Source organism: Microcaecilia unicolor, chromosome 2 (genome assembly GCF_901765095.1).
Source record: "Microcaecilia unicolor chromosome 2, aMicUni1.1, whole genome shotgun sequence".
In the NCBI taxonomy this organism is placed as follows: domain Eukaryota; kingdom Metazoa; phylum Chordata; class Amphibia; order Gymnophiona; family Siphonopidae; genus Microcaecilia; species Microcaecilia unicolor.
In genome coordinates this window covers 244,408,971-244,430,344 of record NC_044032.1, presented here as the reverse complement: position 1 = coordinate 244,430,344, position 21,374 = coordinate 244,408,971, and the positions used below count along the sequence as shown (strand labels likewise).

Sequence of the window (21,374 nt, the reverse complement as noted above, 5' to 3'; positions counted from 1 at the left end):
ATATTCCAAAAAATCAGTAACTCCTAAATATGGTTGGATCATTTTTGGGAGTTACTGGTTTTTTGGAATACATTTTAAAGACATTTTTATCATTATATCACTGCTGCATACTAGCTTTAAACATGTTGGGCCTGATATTCAGACTGTGGGATGTAGCTGGGCTACAGTCAGTGTTGAACACGGTTTAAATGTAACCAACCAAGCTCATATTCAGAACTGGCCAGTTAGGTTTAAACCAGCCAAAGATATTCCGGCTATTGGAGTAGCTTAATTTGGCTGCCAAACATAGCTGGTGATGCACTGAGTATCAGTGGATAGCCAGCTATATCATGCTAAGTGGCACTTTTTCAATCAGCAATTGACACTGCATTTGCAATAAATCCAATTCAACTCCTAAGAAAGTCAACTTTGTAGAAGGACCTTCACACTTACACTTAAAAATGCTAGTATGGCTTTGTAAAAGACTCCCTAAATGCCGACGCAGTATCAGCCTTCTATATTTTCACAGTTCTTGTTCTGGAATAATCCCAATGGTGAAATAGCTAGATTATCAAAAGGACTTCAAAAAGGGCTGGCTATTCTGCCTAAATCACAACAGGTAAGAAAAAATGAGGAAGGGAAGGAGGAAGTGTAATCACCGAGGGTGAATTCCGTGCCTTATGAACTAATGCAGGACCCTGAAAAGAAATCCGAAAAACTTCACTAAAACCTTCTAATTGTAATTTTGCATCAACTCTACATGGATTATGCTGTAGCTAATCTTCTAACATTACCACATTGAAAAATACTTCTAGAGGGCACTGTTCTGGGCCATAAACTCTGGCAGCTGAACCAGCTTTAATATTGCAGCGGAAAGCGGGAGGATTTCCTCCACAGATAGAGCATTTATGTTTAAACTTACAGGACTGTCGTGCACATTGCCCAATGTTGAAGTGAAAACAGGCATTTTCCCCTCCCCACCTCCTCGCACTCCAACAATTCCTCCTGATAAACTACCCCCCCACACACACACATACACACACAAGTGAATCTGATTGAAAATTTACCCATGTATTATTTCCCGCCTGATTTCCAACTCCTTCTCCAACCATAGATATGACATTCTGCTGCCTGAAACCTTGAAAGAACCAGGGCCATAATGGAGTAATTTCAGGTAGCCAAATGTCAACATCCCTAAATCCTCATGCATTAGATTTATCCTTCACAAGACACTTCCTAAAATGAGTGTCACACTTCAACCATGACCAACCTCCATACATCCTGTAAGCCCTCAATATTATATCCAAATGTCTTTAAAAATATGGATACAATTAATGTTTAGCCCCATCCAAAACAGCAGCATAAATATTAAAACATAGTAACCAACTGTGAATAGACTTTGGCACTGTCACCCTCTTTTTTATTTCACTTCCTCCTTCCCATCTTCCTTCCGTCCCACCTCATAATCTTGTTCTCTTACCAACAAGGCAAACAAATCAACAAACTTTCCTTTTAAAATTGTCCTTTTTGCTTTCAGTGAGATATGGGATCCTAAAGGTGCCAAAGCACTAAACATATGACCACTTTTATTCAATTGCTGACACACAACACTCTCATTAACCTCCCATGAACCCATAGATGACTTCTTAGAGTTTACAGCAGGGCCAACATCAAAGTCATTTCCCAAAGTAGAAGAAGATGATGATTCAAAAGACTCTGATGATTCCCAAATAGTTACAGGATTTTTACCACATCCATGTTTTCAAGTTTATTCCAAGTTTATTAGGATTTACTAATCCGCCAGTCGAGGGTACCATCTAGGCGGCTTACAATTTCATCATATTACAATTTCATCGCTTTTCATCATCAAGATGGTTTACCACGTCTCAAATTGTGCATGAATTTTTTTTATCCTTTAAACACTTCCAAAATCCCCTACCCCCAAATTTCTTCCAATTCCTCCCATCTACCCTCCTTTGACCTCCACAATCAGTAAAATCATCCTCACTATCAGAAGTCCCAGACTCAGCCGTATCCTCAGCCCGCAAATCAGACTAATTCCTCCTATTTCCAGCAGAAGTATTCTGAACTTTTGAATGTCTTCTTTTATTTGTAGACCTCTGCTCAGATTTCTTTGCAGCCATACTCTTCTTAGCATTCATGACCACATTTCTGTCACTATTTCTTTTGTTTTGAGGCATCTTTTGCCGCCTCTCTGCCTCTCCTTACTTTCTTTCCTATCCTAACCACCCACTTTTTCTTACTTTAACAATTATTAACTTTTTTTAACCTGTTTCCTTCCAGTGCTTAAATTACTCCCATCCTACACTTCAGCACCCTTCTTTTTTTGGTGCTATAACAATGCTCAATTACCCCTCAGTTAAAGTTCTTCATAATTTTTTCTTCCTTTTAATTACTCACCAGGCAACCGCAAAGAAAAATTCCTACCCGCATTATTATTTAATTCAATTTTTCCACGTACAAACTTCCACTTTCCCACAATAACTACTCAAACATAAGGACACATACTTCAAAACCCGTACTTCCTCGTACAGTCACTTTCTTCCATATGCGGCTGCAAAATTTCAGTAGTGCGACATAAAAAAACACTACCGCTGAAAATGAAACTAAACTTCTTCTAACCCCACTGTCGCACTTCCGTCCCACTGCTATGAAACAAGGCACAGTTAAAACCAGTGACAACTACTCAATTGAATTCAATTCTTCAAAAAAAAAAAAAAAAAAAAAGATTCCTGTCACCACTAAATCTCCTTCACCACCGCCAAATTCTTCTGAATACTGCCAAAACCTCCACATCACTAATTGGCTGAACCCTCACCTGATGACAACCAATCAATTTCCTAAACCAAGGTAAACATTCTAAAAGGGACTGTTCCAGACCTTTTGTGGGGCTTTATTCTTAATCTCCCTTGCCTACCCTGGTGAGGTGGATGAGTGGTGGCAATAAGGATAGTCATATGATATCTCTCCTTCTTATAAATTTCTCTTTTTACTCAAATTACTATCCTGTCTTATTTTGTAGCTCTTTTCCTTTTCTAAACCAGCTAGTGTTGTAAACCGTCCTACTGCCATTGGTCTAAGGGTAGTATAGCAAATTTGTAATTAAAGATAAAGATAGTTCCTACCTTTTAACACAATATGCTGCCTCTTCAGTAGCTAGTCCACTTTTGTGATAGCAGTTAAGGCACCCTAATTTGTGTGTTAACAGTTTAATGCAGTTTACTAAAAGAACCTCTTAATGTATGTTACTATGAGTCTAATGGTTAATGCAATGGATTAAGAACCTGGGAACTGTGTTCAGTTCTCATTACTGCTCCTTATGACCCTGGGCAAGTCACTCAACCTTCCATTGCTCCAGGTGCAAAACTTACCCTCCTGTTTACTAAGCCATGCTAGTGACTGGCACACCACCAGCTGCTAGTGTAGCTTAGTAAACAGGAGGGTTAGACTGTGAGCCCACTAGGGGTAGAGAAGATACCTGTAGCTAATATGTAAAACTGCTTTGATTGTACATAGGTTTCTAATTAAAACATGTTAGCAGGTGCATTTTAGTAAATAAGACCTTGTCTGTATATTTAAAGGTGCTATTTTCTTTGCACCTCTTTTGTGCAGGCTCCAGTGAATTGTGAAAAACGAGCTCAATATGTTTCAGCTGTGCCATGTGACACAGCTCCCCTCCTCCATTCAGCTATTTTGGAGCATTAATGCTATACACGCAGTGATCTTGAATTTCTCTCTTCACAAATGGCGAGAAACTGTTCCAAACCATTTTGCAACTCTTTCCTAAGAGATTGTTCAGATTCCATTCCAAAGGAATCAGAGTGAAAAGAAATAGCGTGGCATATGCTGGCTCTTAAGATTTTCCATGTGAGAAAAAGAATGTAAATTTCCCCTTTATCTTTCCCTAGAAAATAATGGGAGCTAAGAGACAAGCAGGAAAGCATTTGTGAGAAAGATCAGTGCAAGCTATGTTTCTGTTTGAATAATCATTTCTGGGCTGGAAAAGAGCTCCATATTGGAGAATATATGGCAAGGCTCTTCCGCCTGTGTTTTCTAAATATCTCTTTTTAGGCCCTTTTTAGTAACTTGTTTAGAGTTAGAAAATGACAGAATATCACAATTCATGATTATAGGTTTTAGGGGAACCTCAATATTTGACCACTATTGTTTACCTGGAGGTGCCAGAAATGAATTGACTGCTTGGAGGGTAATTATAAAACGGCCGCCTGGTTGTAGGTGTTTCAAACACACACAAATGCTAGTATTTTAGTCATGTATTTGGCATAAGTTGCCACTTACCTGTGTAAATCATAACTTATAAAATACCAGTAATGTGGAAAAACATATGGAAGTTTTGTAGAACATACATTCACCATGGGTGTGCACAGGGGCGAAGTTTGGGTCCAAACATGCATAGTTTATACAATTCTTTTTTTTTCCAATTTATTTATGTCATTTTCAAATTTTACAAAAAAACTCTTGAACAGAAAGACACACAATCCAGCTTATTTTCGAAAGAGAAGGCCGGCAATCTTCCAACACAAATCAACAACTTTAAAACTTTTTTTGCCAGCCTCTATGCCAGTCTCAAATGTCATATCCAGCTCCCTGACAGCAGTATGCAGGTCCCTGGAGCAGTTTTTTGTGGGTGCAGTGCACTTCAGGCGGGTGAACCCAGGCCCATCCCCCCCTACCTGTTACACTTGTGGTGGTAAATGGGAGCCCTCCAACCCCCCCCAAAACCCACTGTACCCACATGTAGGTGCCCCCCTTCACCCATAAAGGCTATGGCAATGGTGTAGAGTTGTGGGGAGTGGGTTTTGGGGTGCTAAGCACACAAGGTAAGGGTGCTATGCACCTGGGAGCTATTTTAATGTTTTTTTTTTAATTTTTAGAAGTGCCCCCTAGGGTGCCCGGTTGGTGTCCTGGCATGTCAGGGGGACCAGTGCACTACAAATGCTGGCTCCTCCCAAGACCTAATGCCTTGGATTTGGCTGGGTTTGAGATGGCTGGCCTCGGTTTCCATTATCGGCAAAAACCGAGGCCGGCCATCTCTGACATTTGGCCGGCCCCAACTGTATTATCAAAACGAAAGATGGTTGCCCATCTCATTTGAAAATATGGTTGGCCCCGCCCCTTCGTGGCGCTGTCCTCGGAGATGGGCGCCCTTAGAGATGGCCGGCCCCGTTCGAAAATGCCCCTCAAAATCTCATTAATGAGGAATAAAAGTTCTCATACAAGAAAAACAAAATGTATAACTAGTACAAATCCAACAAATCCTTATTATATATCTCACAAAGAACTAAAGTAATATTCAAAAAAGAGAATCATATCTAAAGTCCACAATTAGTAGAGAGCAAGGCACAATTCAAATAAATATTGTTACCAAAAATAAAAAGAGCAGAAAGTCCAGTCCAAGCTAGTTATACTTTATGGAGTACATGTAGTAAGTACAGAAGTGATGGGAGGGAGAGTAACGATCAGTTTAGAGTACAAAAAGGTCACTAAATGCTACCGATCAAAGAAAACATAGTTAACTGACTGAATTTTAATTCCACATTTGCATGGGAAATTAGAGTCCTCTCTTGACCAGTTAAGAGAATATATACTTCATTTTGAGTGGAGGAGTGGCCTAGTGGTCACAGCACTGGTCTTGCAATCCAGAGGTGGCTGGTTCAAATCCTGCTGCTGCTCTCTGTGATCTTGGGCAAGTCACTTAACCCACCACTTCCTCAGGTACAAACTTAGATTGTGAGCCCTCCTGGGACAGAGAAATATCCAGTGTACCTGAATGTAACTCACCTTGAGTTACTACTGAAAAAGGTGTGAGCAAAAATCCAAATAAGCCAAAATATGCCTCCTCTCTGCAAAAGATGTGGACGTAATTTCAGGAAAGCTTGACATCTCTGCTTGGTTTCTGGAGACATCAGGAAAAAGTTTATACAATTCTTCAATTTACATGCTTATATGGAAAAATGATGTGGTAGCATTTATAGCAGCCATAAAACTGATATAAATGGTAGGGCCAAGATGTGTGCAAGTACTTCTACATATACTAATAATTTACAAAATCAAGTGGGTGCGTACTTGACCTTAAAACTGGCATGTGAAATTGCATGTTAACTAACTAAGGGCCCCTATTACTAAGATGTGGTAAAAGAGGGCCTGCGCTGACATCAGCATGTGTTTTTAATGCGCTGAGGCCCCCTTTTACGCAGCAGATAAAAGGCTGTCTTTTTTTTTTTTAAGAAATGGCCACGTGGTAGTGAACCACTTGCCACACAGCCTTTTCAGGGGGGGAGCACTGACCGCCATCTATTCAAGTGGCAGCAAGGGCTTCTGTGCTAACCTGGTAGTACACTATAATCTTAACAAGAAGATATCCATCTTCTTGTGGAGGAGTGGCCTAGTGGTTAGGGTGGTGGACCTTGGTCCTGGGGAACTGAAGAACTGAGTTCAGTTTTCACTTCAGGCACAGTCAGCTCCTTGTGACTCCATTGCCCCAGGTACAAATAAGTACCTGTATACAATATGTAAGCCACATTGAGCCTGCCATGAGTGGGAAAGCGCAGGGTACAAATGTAACAAAAATAATAAATTATCTTAACAATGATGTATTGTTCTTTTAATGGAGGAAAAGCCTCAGATAATGATAGGATACTCCTTTGTTGATTATTCATTCAACTTTAGGGAGTTCCATCCATTCATCATAGGCTAAAAAACCTCCTAAATATGAAATGCAAGATCCCCAGACCACACTTTATACTGCTTTATGCTAGTCTTGTAAGGTTCACTTCTCTCTCCAGCTCTTCAGTCGCTGTTCACTGTCCACGGCCCAACTTCGGCCCGAGTTTCATTATCTGCCTCAAGGTCCGTGGTGCTCATTGACTGTAGTAGGCAAAGCTGGCGTTTCTCTCGTATTAATCTCGTGTTAAGATTATAGTGTGATATACTGTGATATTCCATTAGCTCTAAATTGGTGTTTAGATTCATTCTAACCTGGTAGTAATCAGGCAGCGAGTGGCACTGCCCGATTACCACTGGGTAAACACCGGCACTACAAAAAAATATATTTTTGTAGGACTGGAAATGGAGCCACTGGGGGTGAGAACTACCACCGGGCTGCTGCGGTAGCCCTGTGGTAGTTCCAGATTAGTGAGCAGTAAACCCACGTTGGGCTGGCTGATGATTAATGAAAGACCCTCTAAGGGACACTTGTACTACAGGGCATTAGAATCTGGGCTGGGACTTTCCTGCATGCTAAGTCCCGATTCAGTGCTGCACAATTTAAGGCATTTCTTACATTTTTTTTTTTCAGGTCATGCATTAATGTTCACAATAGCACATGTTACATGCAAACAGTTAAAATGGAAGCACCTACCACTTCCTGTCTAGGAGATGCTAAGTGCTCTCATGAAACTCAGTGATAACCTGCTAGCATGTGCTAATGTGAATATGCTAGCTAGTTAATGCTGGAAAACAGAAAAGCAGATCAGCAGTAGATGTATATAGACTTTATTAATGATATTGCATACAAGAACGTTGCCCGACAGGGCTGCGTCAGAGGCTATTGAATAAACTGTAATATAGGCTGCTTGTAAAAAGGTTGATCTGAGGGAGAGACTGAGAGAGGTTGTGTTAGAGGGGACGGGGTATCCAGTCATTCCTCAACTGCAGGATTACGACCCATGCTGTTTTTTTCACGATTCAAGTGATTGACATCAATTGTTGGAATGTACAACCTTTTTTTAAGTTTTTCAAGTTTCAATACAGTTTATTCAATAGCCCCTGATGCAGCCCTGCTGGGTGAAACACGGCCTGTGTTGGGCAATATTCTTGTATGCAATACCATTAATAAAGTCTATACACATCTACTACTGATCTGCTTTTCTGTTTTCCACCTTGGAGCTTGCGGATCGCTTGCCTTGCTGTTTCTTGGAGCTACTTAATGCTTCCATGCCCATTGTCAACCCATCCCGGCCTTCCAAAAACATTTTTTAAAAATAGCCAACGCATAAGTTAGCACTTGCTATCAGGCAAAATACCACAAAATGCTTTAACACGTTTTACAGTAGCCAGTTTTTCATGTACTAAGCATGTGTTAGGGCTTAATGCCCTTTCATAAATATTTTGCTGGCGGTGGGCAGAGTGTTTTTCTGTATGCTACTGGCATTAAATCTGGGTATTCAATGCTGGGCCATATCTGGCAACCGGTATTGAATATCCAGGTTTATTTTGGCCCCTAAAAAGTTAACCGGCTATGCCTATATTCAGTGCTAACTGGTTACCTTTTTAGTAGTTAAAGAAAGGCCTGTTATTAAGTGGTCTATTTTGACCACTCAACATAGGCAGTTAGGTGCTGAATATCCACACCTAACCAGCTATGTCATGCTGGTTATCTCAAGCTGAATATCTGTGGTTAGGCGCTTAACTGTGGGAGAAAATCCGCCAGAAAAGCGGAGAACTCAAACGCCCCACGGTAAAGACAATATTGCAGAAGAAGTGGGAGAGCGACCAAGGATACCAGAAACTGGAGGATGTTCGATAATAAACAGTTTTATTAATAATTTGAAGACTCGACACAACGTCGTGTTTCGGCCGTCAGGCCTGCATCAGGAGTCTCTAGGACAAAATATTGCAAAATAACGTTGAGGATAATCCTTCAGACGTAACGTTGTAGTCTTTAAAAAGACTGTATTTGGGAAAAAGTTACCGTCAGATGCGCTGCATGCGCTGTTCGTAATGCAATTTATTCACATTCTGGCTAACATCTAGCACAAACATTTACTCCAGCTATAAGGCTGCTGTATGTGATCACACTTTAAATGTAAATGTGTTTTCTGCTCAGAAAAGAGATGGATGAGGGGAGATACAATTGAGGTCTACAAAATTCTGAGTGATTTAGAACGAGTAGAAGTGAATCGATTTTTTACTCTTTCAAAAAGTACAAGGACTAAGGGACACTCAATGAAGTTATATGGAAATACTTTTAAAACAAATAGGAGGAACTATTTTTTTTTTCACTTAACAAATAGTTAACTCTGGAACTCGATGCCAGGGAATGTGGCAACAACGGTTAGCATATCTGGTTTTAAAAAAGGTTTGGACAAGTTACTGGAGGAAAAGTCCATAGTCTATTATTGAGATGTAAATGGGGAAAAGCCACTGCTTGCCCTAGGATTGGTAGCATGGAATGTTGCTACTAATTAGGTTTCTTCCAGGTACTTGTGACCAGGGGCGTATCTGCGTGGGGCCACAGGGGCCTGGGCCCCCGCAGATTTCGCCCTGGCCCCCCTCCCCGCCGTCAACCCTCCCCCGCTGCTTACTTTTGCTGGCGGGGGGCCCCAACCCCCACCAGCCGAGGTCCGACCCGAAGTCTTCATATTTCGTCTTCCTCCATGGCCATGCTGCAAGGAAGTAACGCTGCAGTGCTAATTCGCTGAATCCAGTTCGGAGTCTGACGTCGCAGCACGTTGTACGCGCGTACAACGTGCTGCGACGTCAGACTCCGAACTGGATTCAATGAAGCAGCACTGCAGCGTTACTTCCTTGCAGCATGGCCACGGAGGAAGACGAAATATGAAGACTGCGGGTCGGACCTCGGCTGGCGGTGGTTGGGGCCCCCCGCCAGCAAACGTAAGCAGCGGGGGAGGGTTGACGGCGGGGAGGGGGTGGAAAGAGGCGGCGGTGGGGGGGGGGAAGGGAGGCAAAAATGTGCCCCCCCTCTCTGGCTCTGGCCCCCCCTACCGCCGAATTCCAGATACGCCCCTGCTTGTGACCTGGATTGACCACTGCTTGAAGCAGGAAACTGGGCTAGATAGAAAATTGGTCTGACCCAGTATGGCTAGTCTTATGTTCTTATGTCACTTGTGCTAGTGTTGTATACAGAAAAGTAGGTGCCTATGGTTCTTTATAGAAAAGGCTTGAAATAGGCACTTCTTACCTTTTATCCTAGCTGCCCTGTTCCAGACTTGCCCTCATAGGCTCTAACATTTATGTGGCAAATACATGTGTTAATGACTGGTATACTGGCAAATATCATGCTATGCACTATTCCATAAGTATGTCCATACCTTCCATAGCATGAATTTTCAGGTGGCTGTACACATGAGTATAGTCTGAGCTGGACTTGAACTTATGCAAACAGGTTTATGGAATACTTTAAGGGCACAGATTTTTCAATTTCATTTTGAGGACAGTATATCATGATAGAACTATCACTCATTGGGATTTTGATTGAACATGCAATACTATTTTGACTCTTTTCATTTGGAGTTGGCTTTTATCCTATTTGGAATATCATTTGGATTGTCTTTTCCAATCAGCATGGGACATGATTTTATTTATTTATTTATTTGTTACATTTATACCCCATATTTTCCCACCTGTTTGCAGGCTCAATGTGGCTTACAAGTACCGTAAAGGCATTTGCCGTTACGGTTGATAACAAATACAAAATTGTGTTGTGGTCAGATGAGGTAGGTTTGAGTCAGGCGTCATTGGGTCAAGGGAATGGTGGTGGTAAGTTGTCCAGTTCGATCCTTGATTATGTTATGTTGCTGGGTGTGGGGGGTTAAGTTGGATCGGTGGGATAGGCTTTTTTGAAGAGGTGAGTTTTTAATGATTTCCTGAAGTTTAGGTGGTCATGTATTCTTTTGGAGAACTTCATGATTACAGATAAGTCTTGGTAACTTTCATGTTAAGAAGTTATAAGATGTTCTAAGAACTGATGTGATGATGGGTTTAGGTGTTGCCTGCTGCCAAACTGGCAAGTAACACGTTTGATCTGTGCACTCACTTTCACAAAATGTATTCCTTATTTAGGGGTCCTTTTACTAATGGCTTTTGGTACTGTAGGCGTGGGTTTTGGGTGCACGCCAATCCATTTTTCAGCGTGCCTGTAAAAAAGGCCTTTTTAAAATTTTTGCCGAAAATGGACATGTGGCAAAATCAAAATTGCTGCGCATCCATTTTGGGTCTGCGACCTTACTGTCAGACATTGACCTAGTGAGTCTTACGCGGTAACCGGGCAGCAATGACCTACGCGTGTCAAATGCCACTTAGCGCGCATCCGATATGCACGTCTGAAAATAAAAATTACTTTTCAGCCTCGCGTATCGGACGTGCGCCAAAAATGAAATTACCACAACAGCCAGGCAGTAGCTGGGCGGTAACTCCATTTTGGCGTGTTGGGCATGTGTAGACACGTGGCTTAGTAAAAGGGCCTCTTAATTATTTACACACTAAGATTTCAATATGTCATCATTTTGTATTTAATTGCAAATCCCCATTAAAAATTGTTTGGTATGTATTTACATATTTGGAGATGAATTTTATATACAAGTTGAGATCCCCAGTTTTCTATTGAAATATTGTAAGTTACACATGTATGTTTGGCATCTAGGCATGAGCATTTGCACTACCTCTATGGCTGCCATAAGTGCTCATGCCTAACCACATATGCATGTATGTTAGTATTCCATAAAGGAAGGTGGGTACCAGCTTTTCTTTTTAGACCAGTGGCATAGCCACAGGTGGGCCTGGGTGGGCCAGTGTCCACCCACTTAGGGCTCAGGCTCACCCAACAGTAGCACATGTTTAGCAGTAGCTGGTGGGGATCTCAAGTTCTGCCAGCTGAAGACTTCCCCCTGATGGTAACGAAAACACTACTCTCCATGATACCGGCACCTGCGCATGCTCAATTTTCAGCGTATGCCTGCTGCAGACTGCCGAGGTGGAAAGAAGCGTTTTCCCCACCAGCTGGGATATTTTTGTGGTGGTGGTGGGGGGGGGGGGGGGGAGAACACTTGGTGCCCACCCACTTCTTGTCTAGGCCCACCCAAAATCTGTTGTCTGGCTACGCCCCTGTTTTAGTCTATCTAATTAGGTGCCCTTTAGGCACTTAAATCTAGGCACCATTTCTAGACTTGCCTTCTAAGTGCCTAGCCTTTGTATGGACAATGTGGGATTCTTCTTGAAAAATGAAGGGACCCATCTCTCCAAGGCGAAACATAAATTAGGAGTAGCCAAACGGACGGAGATATGAAGCACAGATGCTAGTGTCAAGTTTTAGCTAACACTACTCTCTACCAGGGATGCTGCACCATTACGACGAGGGAGAGGTGCAAGAAAATGACCCCTGATGCAGGCATTGTGTCGAAACACGACCATGTCAGGTCAAGCCCACTAATAAAGATCTCATACTACCATCTATGTTTCACATCTCTGTTTGTTTGGCCACCTCTGCTTTGTGTTTTGCCTTAGACTATCTTGGGAGATTCTTTTCTTCTTCTTTGTTGGCGGTGACCCTTCTCTCACCATGCTAATATTTTAAATGAACCAAAGAGAGTCTGGTCAGTAATATCTTGTATCGTACATGGATGCTAATATTATATACACTCTAGGAAAATTGTGACTTGCTTATAAATATTTAGAATGTGTGTGCCAGTACTACTCAAAGCCCTGGTTGAGGTTGGAGAAATAGCTCACATTTGACTACAACCTGTTTCTCGGTCAGCATCACTGATGTGACATACTCTAAGGGGCCCTTTTACAAAGGCGCGTTGAAAAATGGCCTGTGGTAGCGTATACGCCTGTTTTGGGCGCACACAGAATCATTTTTCAGCGCACCTGTAAAAAATGCCTTTTTAAAATTTTTGCCGAAAATGGACGCGTGGCAAAATGAAAATTGCTGCGCTTCCATCTTGGGTCTGAGACCTTACTGCCAGCCATTGACCTTGTAGTAAGATCTCACACGTTAACCGGGCAGTAATGGTCTACACGTGTTAAATGCTGATTACCGCATGTGTGCCAGAAAATTATTTATTTATTTATTTGCTGCATTTGTATCCCACATTTTCCCACCTCTTTGCAGGCCCAATGTGGTTTACGTTATTCCGCAATGACAATCGTCATTAACGGTGTGAGAAGAGCAAAGTATTGATACAATTAATACAATTAAAATTACAATAAAAATATTTTCTGGCGCGCGTAACGAACGAGCATCAAAAATGAAATTACCATAAGGGCCACATGGTAGCTGGGCGGTAACTCAAAATTGACGCCCGTTGGGTATGTGTAGGCACCTACGCGGCTTAGTAAAAGGGCTCCTAAATGTTTTATACAGTATATGTGAGAGTGACAAATTTAAGCCAATTTTCTCTACCACTGCCAAGATCATGATGGGAATAAGTGATAAATAAACTGTGGATGCCAGGAGATGCATTTTTGTGGTTGAGAGAGTATCAGAGGGCATTTGTAAAATTTTGCAGGAATCAATTAGCTCTATATAATTACAAACTCTAATGCTCTTTAGTACATGGCCAACACTGAGTTTTAGTTTTAATATTTCCGTGAGGTTTTTAGCTGCCAATGCTGATGCATCACTTACCATTTTCTGGTTTGATTAATAATGCTTGGCATAATTATAAGTGTCATAACACTCCATTACTTTGATACCTGAAGTGCAGTGTAATTTAACGATGACAATCAGAGAACAACACCTAATTCCAGCTTCCATTATACTTGGAATATCATGCTTCTTTTGACAGCTGACAAAAGGTTGGGTGATTTCTTTTAATAACCCATTTATAGGAGGCCACTCCGAGTGGCTTAAGTTAAATAAAGGTGGCAAAAAATATCTCTTTAGAGGAGTTATAAGATTAATACTGTATAAAGCAGTGCCTCAAAGGAAATCTAAATCAGTAGTGGAAGTTGGTTTCAGATTTGGAAAGGAAATAAAAATAATTTGGACTAAGATATTATTAAAGTGCCATTTAGGGTCATAGTTATCAATGTGGACTATTGTTAAGACATATTGTTAAATGGTATTTTTCTCAGTGGAGGAGGGAGAACAGTGGAATGCTGCATGGATCTGTACTGGGACCAGTGCTATTTAACATATTTATAAATAATCTGTAATAAATAAAAATAAAACAAAAACATAGAAAAGAAAATAAGATGATACCTTTTTTATTGGACTAACAATACATTTTTTGATTAGCTTTTGAAGGTAACCCTTCCTCTTCAGATCAGAAATAAGCAAATGTTGATAAAAATCAGTGTATATAAGTGAGACACAAAAGCATTCCAATGACAGTCTCACAGGAAGAGGGTGGGAAGGTGAGAAACTTGGGAGCTGGATAGATGAGAGACAGGGAGAGATGCATAGTAGATAAGAGGTTGACAAAGCAGTAGAATATTATGGGTTATAATGGGCTACAAAACTCAGATCTTTGTTAAGTCCTGTCTGGTGGGTGTGAAAATATTTAATCATTTTGACTTCAAAGGTTTTAAGTTCTTAGATTGTCTTAAAGTTTCCTCTTAGTATTCTAACCATAAAAGCATTGATGCAGTGTTCTGGTTTTGTAAAGTACTGTCCCACAGAGGTGACATCCAGGTTGGCATTGACATTTTTCATATGATGTCCAAGTAGATTAAATCTCATCTTTAGCATCTAGCTTGTTTCTCCAATATAGCACCCTTCACACTTTTTACATTGAATGATATATACCACATTTGAATGTGAAGAATATTTTTCCATTGTGTATGACTGTGGGAGCCTGTGAAATGTGTTGGCACAGTTTGCAGCTGGATATATTGCAAGGATGTGGGCCACTCTCTTCTTTTTGAGTTTCTATTGGGAGTTGCTTCTCACTAGTTTGTGTTTTAAGTTGGGTGGCTGTCGGAAGGCCAGCACTGGTGGGGATGGGAATATTTCTTGCAGTAGTTCATCCTCCTGGAATACTGGCTGTAAATCTTTTATGATTTTTCTTAATTTTTCTAGCTCTGGGTCTTTCCTATGTTTTTTTTTGTATTTATTACCAATTACCTTTAAAAGTGGGCTAACATGGCTACCACATCACTTTATTCATAAATAATCTGGAAATGGGAATGACAAGTGAGATGATTAAGGAGCTCTTTTACTATACTGTACTAAATGGTGGCCTGCGCTATGACTAGCATTTGGGTTTCCCCTGCACTGAAACCACAAAAAAATAAAACATTTTTTAGCTCCTTTTAGCTCCTAGGAAGTGTGAGCAGATGCCAACACTATAAACATATCTTAGTGCTTATCGCTGCTTAGTAAAAGGACCCCTGAATTTGTAGATGACACAAAACTATTCAAAGTTGTTGAAACACATGCAGACTGTGAAAAATTACAGGAACCTTAATAAACTGGAAGACAGGGCATCCAAATGGCAGATGAAATTTAATGTGGACAAATGCAAAATGATGCATATTGGGAAGAATAATCCAAAGTTACCTGATTCTAGGGTCTACCTTAGGAGTCAGCACCCAAGAAAAAGATCTAGGTGTCATTGTAGATGATACACTTAAATCTTCTGCCCAGAATGTAGTGGCAGCCAAAAAAACAAACAGGATGCTAGGAAGTATTAGGAATGGAATAGAAAATAAGACCAAGAATATTATAATACCTCTATATCGCTCCATGGGGTGACCTCACCTTGAGTATTGTGCTCAATTCTGGTCGCCGTATCTCAAAAAGATATAGCAGAATTAGAAAAGATTCAAAGAAGAGTGGCCAAAATGATAGAGGGGATGGAACTGCTCCCATATGAGGAAAGGCTAAAGAGGTTAGGGCTCATCAGCTTGGAAAAGAGACAGCTGGGGGGGGGGGGGGGGGGACGGATTTGATTGAGGTCTACGGAATCCTGAGTAATGTAGAATGGGTTAAAGTGAGTCCATTTTTTACTCCTTCAAAAAGTTCAAAGACTAGGGGGCATTCAGTGAAACATGGAAATACTTTTAAAACAAATAGGAGGAAATATTCTTTTCACTCAATGAATAGTTAAGCTCTGGAACTCATGCACATAACTGCAAATGTTCTACAGGATATGCACAGAAGTGCCAGGCATGCCTCCAACCTGCCCATGCCCCTCCCAGGTCCATGGCTTCTTGCAGTTGTGCACTATGGAAATAGCAAGCATATTTTGTAGAATGCCAACTAAGGGCAGCTATGTGTGTAATACTTAATGCCTAGTGGTTAGGGTGGTGGGAACTGAGGAACTGAGTTCAATTCCCGCTTCAGGCACAGGCAGCTCCTTGTGACTCTGGACAAGTCACTTAACCCTCCATTGCCCTATGTAAGCCGCATTGAGCCTGCCATGAGTGGGAAAGCGCGGGGTACAAATGTAAAAAAAACAATTGTAGCTGATAATTGATCACTACAGCCATGGAATGTTGCCACTATTTGGGTTTCTGCCAGACTGTTTGGAAACAGAATACTGGGCTAAATGGACCATTGGTCTGACCCAGTATGGGTATTCTTATGTTATATTCTTAATTAGCATCTATTTTATTTATTTATTTGGATTTTTGCTCACACCTTTTTCAGTAGTAGCTCAAGGTGAGTTACATTTAGGTACCCTGGGTATTTCCCTGTCCCTGGAGGCCTCACAATCTAATTTTGTACCTGAGGCAATGGAGGGTTAAGTGACTTGCCCAAGATCACAAGGAGCAGCAGTGGGATTTGAAGCAGACACCTCTGGATGTCAAGACCGGTGCTCTAACCACTAGTCTACTCCTAGGAATTATCCGATTACTTTATGTGCATAACTAACCTTATTCTATAACTTTGCCACACAATTGTGTGCAGTAACCATGGAGTTGGATGTGTAAGTTTATAGAATGAGGGGGTTAGCACCTCCTATTTAGGAGGTAGTAAGTAGTCCCACTTTAACTCTGCTTTAGACAGTTAGGGGGTCTTTTACTAAAGGTTAGCATGGGTTATCTGCCACAGGATCCATTTTGCTCCTATGGGACCTGCTGAAGATAACATGTGCAAATCTTTCGTAAAAGACCCCTTAATGAGCAGTAAGTACAGCACGTTAATGGTCAAATGCCTCCTATGCCCCCTCTCCGCCCATGTCATGCCCCTTGACACAAAAAGCACTTAACACCCAGCTTACCATGTGCTAACTGTGAAAATACTGTGCTAGCAGGTAAAGCAGGGTAAACCAAGTGTTAACCCCCGGATTCTGTACATGGTGCCCAGATTTGGGCACGTTTCCGAGATGCGTGCACAACTTAATTGACTAATGCACCCTTAAGAGCTGTAATTGGGTGCTAATGACCAATTATTGATGTTAATTGCTACCAATTACCATCTTTACGCTGATGACTCTCAGATCTACATCTCCACCCCGAAATCTCAACCTTAATCCAGAACAAAATCTCTGCCTGCTTGTCTGACATTGCTGCCTGGATGTCTCAATGCCATCTCAAATTAAACACGGCTAAAACTGAACTTCTTATTTTTCCCCCTAAACCTTCCTCCCCTCTTCCCCCATTCTCAATCTCTGTTAATGGCTCTGATATCCTCCCTGTCTCCTCGGCTCGTAACCTTGGAGTCATCTTCGACTCCTCTCTCTCCTTCTTCTCTGCTCATATTCAACAAATCGCCAAAACCTGTCGCTTTTTTATCTACAACATTAGCAAAATTCACCCCCTCCTTTCTGAACTCGCCACCAAAACCCTTATTCACACCCTTGTTACTTCTAGCTTGGACTATTGCAATTTACTTCTCACTGGTCTCCTGCTCAATCATCTTTCTCCTCTCCAATCTGTCCAGAATTCTGCAGCTCGACTTATTTTCCGCCAGAATCGCTATGCCCACACTAGCCCACTCCTCAAGTCACTTCACTGGCTATTAGTAGTAGTAGTAATTAGAATTTGGCTGCGCATCTGACTGTGGTATTCTATAATGCTTGTCAGTGAAATTCCATAGCACACAACTGAAAAGGTGACACGGCCATGTCAGGGGCATTCTGAAAAGTTGCACGCATTGTTACAGAATAATGGGTCAGCGCGCCAAACTTGGGCATCAGCATGTACACCAGGTTTCAGCAGGGGGAAGTCTGGCACTCAAAGTTAGGGTGCGGGAATTAGCTCTTAGCATGAGTGTATAAAGGGTGCACGCCCTTTAAAGAATCGCAGTTAGTGCTGATCTTTTCCGGTGCCTATTTTTCAGTGCCAATCCTAGAATCTGGTCCTAATTGCTTAATGGCGTTTAGTAAAAGCACCCCAGAGTCTTGACCCATCTGCCTCATTTGAGAAATCCTTGCGTGTAGCGGCCAAAAGACCTGCCTGTTTTTGTGACTTTTGTGTTCCCAAGTGAATGGGACAGTCTCCTGCATCTTTATTTTAAGAAAAGAACTAATCTGCATACTGGTCAAAAAATACAGCTTCAAAAAAAATACTGCTTTTTCTTGACTTACCCTGTGCTACTCAGGATTATAGAAAGACATTTTTGTCCAGAAGCCAGGAAATTCTGAGTCTTGTGGCTACTTTTGAAGTACATTTTCCTTGTACTACATGGTTTGGTTACTATTTCTTCTGTTAAATATTTTTTTTAACTTTCACGATTATGTTTTATAATAGACTCCAGATTGACTGAGAAAATATTAGCGTAGGATGAATTAGCTAAAGGTGATCTTCCTGATTTTCCTTTTTCTTTATTGCATTATTATTCTACACTCCAGAGGTTCTCTTGCCCCTTCCCCTTACTTCTGGTACAATTATATGTTACTGTATTGAGATTCTTTTTTTTTCTGCCTCTTTTCTTTTTCTAATTTCTGGTAGCTACTCTCAGGAATTGCTGCAATTTTGTCAGTATTTAAATTAAAATGCAAACTGGAAAAAAAGAAAAATGACAGCAGACCATAAAGCATATCCAGTCTGCTCATTCATACCATGTGGTACATTTGTGAATTGTAAAGTGCCTTTTTTTTTAATGCAACCACAAAATACTTTCACCCAATAATGTAAAAGCATGAATTGAGGGGTCCTTTACTAAGGCGCACTGAAAAAATGGCCTGCGGCAGTGTAGATGCGTGTTTTGGGCACGTGCAGAATTATTTTTTAGCACACCTACAAAAAAATGCCTTCTTTTTTGCCAAAAATGGGCGTGTGGCAAAATGAAAATTGCTGTGCGTCCATTTTGGGTCTGAGACCTTACCGCAAGCCATTGACCTAGTGGTAAGGTCTCACACGGTAACCGGTAATCTTGGGAACAGTCTTGACCTACCCATGCCCCCCATGGCCATGTCCCTTTGGAGTTGCACACCATAAAATTTAGGTGCACCTGTTATAGAATAGCAGGCAGGTGAAATCTGCAGGTACTGTAACTCCTGACTGCCAATTAACACCAATTATTGATTCTTAATACTTGAATAACTAATTAGTTTATGTATGGATCTGTGATGTGTACCACACTTTGGGCAATCTACACAGAATTCATGTTCTAAGCTTTAGTAAAAGGGCTTATTAGTCCTATATTCAAACACAATGAATGCAGATACCTTGGGTTAGGGACTCAGCTTGTTTTGTATGGGTATTTCAATCAAACACGTATGTTTGCAGTTAAGGCCCTTCTGAAAATTTATCTTATTGGGAAAATATTCCCATTATGCCAGGAACATGAAAGGCAGCTTGAAAAATAAAGCATGCAAACTATCTAATATAGGACTTTTCTTTTCTTAACCAAATCCAAGACCAAATGCTTTTCATATTTAAATTAATTTCTTAACCAAATCCAAGACCATATGCTTATCATATTTAAATTAAAAGAAAATTTTTAATACAGCATCACCCCCCACCTCAACCTAGCATCTTTGAGTTAGCATTCACAGACTTATATAAAAAAAAAACTTGCAGCATGGGCTCATTTAGAAGCAGATATTCAATGCCAGGCCATACCCTGGTACTGATTCACCAGTTGCTTCTGGAAGTTATCTGGATTCTGTTGATATTCTATGTAAAAACAAAAAACTGTATGGCTTGACCTTCTCCAATTGTAAGTATAAACTACTAAAAAATATATACTGAGGAGAAAGTCCCTAAGAATACTTGCAGTTAACAACCAGGTGAAGCTGTGTTCAGACACAATATAGCTAAATGGTGTGAGTTTCCCCCAGAAGAAGCATAGCGAAACAGGCACTGTCGGGGCTTCTACACACGCCAGTCTGAATTGTGGAGTATACATGCTCTTTAAGCTAAGTGTCTTTTTGAATATCTATATATTTACACATGATGGTGTGAGAACACAAGTTATCATTATTGCAATTACAACATCAGGGTGGAGGTGGTTTTTAGTCGATGATTAAACCTACGCACGTTTATAGAGTCACCAGGGGAGTGATATGAATATCCGTGCTAAGTGATATGAGACTCCACCTGGTTGTTAACTGCAAGTATTCTTAGGGACTTTCTCCTCAGTATATATTTTTTAGTAGATATTCTATGTAGGCACCCAGGTAGCTATCTGGGCAGGTTAGGACAGCCTTTTCTGTGGCCCAATTTCCAGCTTTGCCTGTACTCTGTTCCTGGACTTCTCTGGCCCTACCTGGATGGTGCTGGAGTGCTCTAAGCAGATGTTCAGTGGTACTGTCCAGTTATGTGCTGCACAATATCTGACCAGAAACCGGTCAGCAGGAGTTCACCAGGCGTGAACCACTCTTGCCCAACTAACTCTTTCTGAATATCAACTCCTAGGCCTCAGGAAGATATAGGCAAACTAGGGCCCAAAAATTAGGTGAGGGGTGGGGGAAATCCTGTCAGATATTCCTTAATTTGGCCCTGTATTTTGATTGTTAAGATTGCAAACCACTTTGATTTAATTGACTTCAAGAAGAGTGCTATAGCGAGATTTGAAATAGACATAAAGATAAAAATGTCATCATTTCAGTTGCTGCATCAACCCAAACACTCCCAGATTTTATAAACTAAAGATGAGCCTGCACATCTGCATGCATAACTGATTTGTGCATGCAACATAATTGTTTAAGAAGCTAATCAGCTCTGATAATTGGCCGCTAATAAGCAATAATCATCACTAATTGGCAGTAATTAGAATTTATGTGCAGAACTTTCTAAGCATATTCTGTAAAGTGAAAATTCTAATGTGTCGATCACAAAAGGGGCATGTCCATGGGAGGGACATGAGTAGATCATGGATGTTCCTGAACATTACATGCACACTGTTATTGAATGTGCCCGATCCGCACCTAAATTTTAGTCACAGGACAACCGCCATGTGTATTATATAAACCATGCCTAACTTTAGGCAAGGTTTATAGAATAGTACTAAGTGTGTTTCTTTTCAACAGATTTTTTTTTGTGCCATATATAGAATCTAGCCCATAGGGTAAGAGATGACATCATCAGCCATCTGTGATTTGTGTCATTAGCAGACACCTCCCTCAATCATTAGGCCGGTGTTTGAAAAAACATGGCATCACTAATTCCTGCTGCACATTGGGCCCCCTCTCCCTCTGGTGTGTTTAGAGCCCAGTGGAATGGTGCAGACTTATGGCACCCAAAAGTGCAAAATGAAATGAGTACCGGGAGTTTTT

The 21,374-nt window shown here is 41.0% G+C and overlaps 1 long non-coding RNA gene across 1 annotated transcript; it reads left to right on the top strand.

Annotated features, from left to right (window-relative positions):
* The first annotated feature begins 2,724 nt into the window (after positions 1-2,724).
* LOC115462371 lies at positions 2,725-14,614 on the top strand. The gene is made up of 4 exons (XR_003940834.1): positions 2,725-2,734; positions 12,770-12,774; positions 13,714-13,716; positions 14,530-14,614. It is a non-coding gene; the product is annotated as an uncharacterized LOC115462371 (long non-coding RNA).
* Positions 14,615-21,374: the final 6,760 nt, after the last annotated feature.